Here is a 6000-nt window from a genome sequence, read left to right on the forward strand (position 1 = left end):
CCCAGCGGCCTGGCCACGGTCGCTTAGCAAACGGACGACACAGCAAGGGTGAGAACCCGGGGCTCCTGCCTCTGCCTCCCAGCCCAGCCCAAGTGCCATCAGCCCAGCCTTGTAGCAGATCAGGAAAGAAATGGGTGGATGGGAAAGTGGGCTTCCCAAGCCAAGATGCCACCCCTGCACAGGCAGCATAAACGAGAGAGTGTGCGTGAAGCAGCTAGTTCTTATTTCCCATGCCATCACCCACTCACGGACTCTTCTCTAAGAGATGCTGGGTCGCATTTTCATTACGAATGAGGATGATGGGGTCTCTTACCAAAATGAAACCTCTTTCCATAACACTGCTGTCCCTGTCGAGTAGGACAGGCATCTTGAAGGGAGTTGGGATGCACTGAGCCGTCCCCTCACTGCCTTCTAGTTTCCTGGCAAGGCAAGACCTGCATTTGTGGGGAAAGAACCTGAGGTGGGGCTTCCCAGGTGGCGCCAGTGCAGGAGACGTGAGAGATGCCGGTTTGTGCCCCCGGTGGGGAAGAACCCCGGAGGAGGGCATGGCAACCAACTCCAGTATTCTTGCCTGGAGAATCCCAAGGACAGAGGAGCCTGGTGGGCGACAGTCACGGGGTCGCAAAGAGCTGGACATGACTGAAGTGACTTAGCACACACACACGCTGAAGTCAAAGGCGTAGCCGCAGCTGGAGGTGGTTCCAGGGGCTCAGGTAGAGAAGGAAATGACTTTCCTGAGCTACCACTTTATGGCCCTTGGTGTAAGGGAGAGGACAGTTTGAATAGCTCTTTTTCTTAGGGAGGTAGTCTCAAAGTTCTCCCAAAACAACCGCCGGGGGTGATGGACACCCACGTCCAGAGGGCTGGACACAGACAGCACGGGGCGCTGCCCCCACTCTCCATAGGACCCTCAGCCCCTCCATCAGTCCCAGTGCCTGTAAAAGCACAATGCTCCTTTTGCTCCTTTCTATCTTAAAGAGATGGCGGCGGGGGGGGGAGGATTCTTAAAGAGATGGGACCACCAGACCACCTGACCTGCCTCCTGAAAAATCTGTATGCAGGTCAAGAAGCAACTAGAAATGGACATGGAACAACAGATAGGTTCCAAATCAGGAAAGGAGTACGTCAAGGCTATATATTGTCACCCTGCTTATTTAACTTCTATGCAGAGTACATCGTGCAAAATGCCAGGCTGGATGAAGCACAAGCTGGAATCAAGACTGCCGGGAGAAATATTGATAACCTCAGTTATGCAGATGACACCACCCTTATGGCAGAAAGTGAAGAAGAATTAAAGAGCCTCTTGATGAGAGTGAAAGAGGAGAGTGAGAAAGTTGGCTTAAAGCTCAACATTCAGAAAACGAAGATCATGGCATCTGGTCCCATCACTTCATGGGAAATAGATGGGGAAACAATGGAAACAGTGAGAGACTTTCTTTTCTTGTTCTCCAAAATCACTGCAGATGGTGACTGCAGCCATGAAATTAAGACGCTTGCTCCTTGAAAGAAAAGCTATGACCAACCTAGACAGCATATTAGAAAGCAGAGACGTTACCTTGCCAACAAATGTCCCATCTAGTCAAGGCTATGGTTTTCCCAGTGGTCATGTATGGATGTGAGAGTTGGGCTATAAAGAAAGCTGAGCACAGAAGAATTGATGCTTTTGAACTACGGTGTTGGAGAAGACTCTTGAGAGTCCCTTGGATAGCAAGGAGATCCAACCAGTCCATCCTAAAGGAATCCTGAATTTTTATTGGAAGGACTGATGTTGAAGCTGAAACTCCAATACTTTGGCTACCTGATGTGAAGAACTGACTCACTGGAAAAGACCCTGATGTTGGGAAAGACTGAGGGCAGGAGGATAAGGGGACAACAGAGGATGAGATGGCTGGATGGCGTCACGGACTTGATGGACATGAGTTTGAGTGAGCTCCAGGAGATGGTGATGGACAGGGAGGCCTGGCGTGCTGCAGTCCATGGAGTTGCAAAGAGTCGGACATGACTGAGCGACTGAACTGAACTGAACTGAATCCTGTAGGATTTTAAAGGATTGATCTAACACAGTCTAACAGATTTTTCAACATCTCACTGACAGAATTAGACACATATGCTATTTGACACCACAGTATCATAAGCGTACTTATCATATTTCATATTTTTGATGAGAGATGAGAGACAGCCTAGCGTAGCGGTAGTCAAGAGTTCAAACTGCAAACCCTGCTTAAAGGAGTGACAAGTACGGACAGGGAGAGAAGGAGAGTGAATTCTGTGGTGTTGGGCTGGAACTGGAGATTTCGGTGTGAGATCAGAGCTCTGTGCCCTGAAAGAGCCTGGGAGCAGGGATGCCCAGTCGCAACGAACACACTTTGCAGCCACGCCATGGATTCCAAATAGCACTCTCTGCTGAAAGAGACCAAAGCTCCTTGGAGAGATGACTGACTCCAGGGGAAGAACAAGCTGTGCCTGAAGCATATTGTTGGGCCAGAAATTAATAAATTGCTCACCAAGTGATGGGAACACAGCAAAAGGACACAGAAACCAACTCAGAAGAGGCTCCACTAGCCAAGCTCAGGTCAGTTCAGGCGCTCGGTCGTGTCCGACTCTGCGACCCCATGGACTGCAGCACGCCAGGCCTCCCTGTCCATCACCAGCTCCCGGAGTTCACTCAGACTCATGTCCATTGAGTCGGTGATGCCATCCAGCCATCTCATCCTCTGTCGTCCCCTTCTCCTCCTGCTCCCAATCCCTCCCAGCATCAGGGTCTTTTCCAATGAGTCAGCTCTTCGCATGAGGTGGCCAAAGTACTGGAGTTTCAGCTTTAGCATCAGTCCTTCCAAAGGACTGATCTCCCTTAGGATGGACTGGTTGGATCTCCTTGCTATCCAAGGGACTCTCAAGAGTCTTCTCCAACACCACAGTTCAAAAGCATCAATTCTTCGGCGCTCAGCTTTCTTTACAGTCCAACTCTCACATCCATACATGACCACTGGAAAAACCATAGCCTTGAGTAGACGGACCTCCACTAGCCAAACCAAGGGCAATTTAAGCATTGAAATAAGTAATGATTGTAACGATTCATATTCTACTAAACACAGTAGGAAACCAACAGTCCACACTGATGTAATAAGTAAATGAATAAATTGAAAGCTAGGAATGCTATTTGCATACTCAGAGTACTTTCCCATGAAATATTTATTAGCTGCAAAGAGGGAAAGAGCAACTTTACGGCAGAGAAACCGGGCAGACACCTCCTCACCCAGTGGTCTGATTGGGTTAACACGACCAGTCTGAGGACATTTGGACATCATGAGGCTCCTGATGAGATTCAGTGGAAAAGACACACCAGCACTTCACGATACTCCTGCCAAACATTTACAACTCACATAGAGATTTACAACTCAGCCTCTGGAGAGGCTGGATTCGATGCGGCAGGACACATGCGCAGCCACGTGCCGGGACAGCGCCCCCCCGCCCCCCCTCCACCCCGCCCCTTCCCGGAGCACCTGATTGGGCCAAAGGGCCGACAGCTGACCAAAGCGGGACCAATCAGCTCACTGCACCCAGGAATTCCTGACTGCGGAGCTGAGAGAGAGTCAGTCCAATGACCGCAGGGCGCTGAGCCTGAAAGCGGGGCAGAGCCAGGGCCGTGTTCACTCTGCAGCAAACCTCAGCCAAGTTCCAGCTGAGGTTCTGGGAGACCAGAAACGCCACAGCAAAGGCAAAAAAAAAAAAAAAAAGAGTGAAGTTGGAGAAAAGACAGGGAGACAGAGATCAGCTAGCGCTAGCAAAAGCAGCGGCAGCAGTAACAGCGGACTTCCCTAGCCCTCTCTGCTGGCCGCTGTTTAATCGGCGAACATGTGTCAACTCACTTCACCCTCACAGCAACCCTATAAAGCAGGGACTTTGATCCCCAGTTTACAAATGAGGAAACTGAGGCACACTGATATTCTGTCCTAGCCTTCAACGTCCATCCCAGCAACTGGGGTCGTTACAGAGACCCCACATACACACTTCTCTTGCACTTACCTGAGTGGATTTTTAGTCCAATCATAAAAGGAGGCTGGCGCCCACTGCCTATGGCCACTGTCTTGCTGCAGGATGAGCGGGGATTCTGGGACAATTTGCATATCTAAACATCCTGCTCTAGCCTTTCTTCATCGCCCAAAAGGGAAAAGACAAAGGGGGAAGTGCCAGACCGGGCCATCAAAGGCACCTACAAACACATAAAGACCCTCCGCCCATCAGTCCAGACCGCATAGACCCCGTGTGCCCGCAGCTCTAAGCTGGGCCGCCAGCGTCATCCGCTCGCCGTGCTGTCTGCAGCCTCCGCAGGGTAGAAGTGGGCAGAGCGCAGCGCTGTCTGTTGAGCCAAGGGGAGGCTGGGTTTCTCTGCTTGGCCCCTGGCCAAGGAGTCGGAAAGGACAGAGAGACAAGGTCTTTGCTTCCTGGCATCAGGTTACTGCCCCTGCCCAGGGCTTGGGGGCCAGGCGAGCCTCCCAGGCAGGGAGAGTTGCCGGTCAGCTGACAGCAGACGGAGTCCAAGGCCTATTCTAGAAGCTGCCATAAGCATGAAGAGGCTGCGGCGCCGGCCGCTGACGGAGGGAGCAGAGGGAGCCTGCAGACCTGTGAGCCCCCAGCCTCTGTAGACCGGGCTGCGGACTAGGGGCCAGAGAGCAGGTCTCCAGGAGAGATGGTCCCGGGCCTGGGCAAGGGGGGGCGTGGCAGCTGGCAGCCTGAGACTATGGTGACACTCCAGGGAGGCCTCGGCCGTGCCAGCAGGAGGGCCTGACCGTGGCTGTGGCCTGGCACCGGCCCCAGGGCCTTCAGCATCCCCCAGTCTCACCGCCCAGGGCTGGGAGGTTCCATACGCTCCCTGGTCTCCCAGATGAAAGACGCTTTCTAAGAGTCATAAAACCGTCCCCACTCGGAACAATGGGCCCTTATCCCGCTGTGTCCTTCACATAAACTCCCATGAGCAGCGCAACAGAAGCTGCAGGCAGGAGTTTCATAGACTGGATTTCTGGACCAGCCCCAGCGTCCATTACCATCTACTCCCGCGCCCTCTGCGGAGCCTGCACAAAGCACTCCCTTTTACAGAGAACCCACTGTGCGCGGCCTCCAGGGAGCCCTGCAAGGAAGATGGCTTTGTCCGGTTCTGTGAATACGGACATGGACCCAGAGAGGTTAAGTGACTCGCCCAGGGTCGCAGCGTGGCAGAGTAGAGGAGCTGGGGTTTAAATTCAAAATCTGCTCCTTGCCCCATTCCCTGTGGGTTCGGGCTAAGATCCCCCAAGGGATGAAGTCCACTGCGTTTCTCAGGGTTTTGCCTGGAAGCGGACATCTGGGACCTCAGAGCCTTCACAGGACGGCTCTGCCAGCAGAGACACAGCGGGCTGGGACTCCCGACACAGCAGGGGTGGACCCCAGCCCCTCCCTCAGGGGAGACCAGAGCCCCTCGTGTGCCTCACATTCACGCTTGCCAAGCCCCTTCACCCCACTCCCCCACCAACGCCACCAGTGATAAAGCTAGCTCCCTTTACAGAGCAGGAAATCCCCCTTTACCGAGCTATGCCAGGCCCTGTGCCTTTCACATATGACCCCAATTACTCTTGCAAGAATGCTCTGGAATAGCTGCTTTCAAGGTCCCCTTTTTTTCACATGAGGAACTTAGGCACAGCAAGGTAGGCAACCCACCCAAGGTCACACAGCAAGCAAGCGATGGCTTCTGGGTCCATCCGACTGCAGCTACCACACCTCCCCAAGACTTCATAATGCGGGGTTCGGCAGACACTCCATCCCCACCAGCCCAGTCCCACGGTCCTAACTCAGAGCTCCGGATGTCACCCCAGATGCGTGGAAGATGACGACAGCCGTCACTTCTAAATCCCTTCACCATCTCCTAGCCACCCTCAAGGCTGACACTGCAATTCTTGTCTTGCTGATGAAGAAACTGAGGCTCAGAAAGGGCAATGCCTTGTTCACGGCCCCACAGAGCCGGTA

General features: G+C 53.1%; 1 protein-coding gene across 3 annotated transcripts in view; it reads right to left on the reverse strand.

The window, feature by feature from the left end:
* Positions 1–4335, reverse strand: part of ARHGEF10L (Rho guanine nucleotide exchange factor 10 like) — a 161873-nt gene extending 157538 nt beyond the window's left edge. The window contains exon 1 of one of the 3 annotated variants that reach the window (XM_069575144.1): positions 4027–4335. The gene's annotated coding sequence lies outside the window, so the exon portion shown is untranslated. The remainder of the gene's footprint in view (positions 1–4026) is intronic. The other 2 variants (XM_069575146.1, XM_069575140.1) reach the window with 2 other exon arrangements.
* Between the last annotated feature and the right edge of the window lie 1665 nt (positions 4336–6000).

The sequence above is a fragment of the Ovis canadensis genome, chromosome 2, assembly GCF_042477335.2.
Source record: "Ovis canadensis isolate MfBH-ARS-UI-01 breed Bighorn chromosome 2, ARS-UI_OviCan_v2, whole genome shotgun sequence".
Classification (NCBI taxonomy): Eukaryota; Metazoa; Chordata; class Mammalia; order Artiodactyla; family Bovidae; genus Ovis; species Ovis canadensis.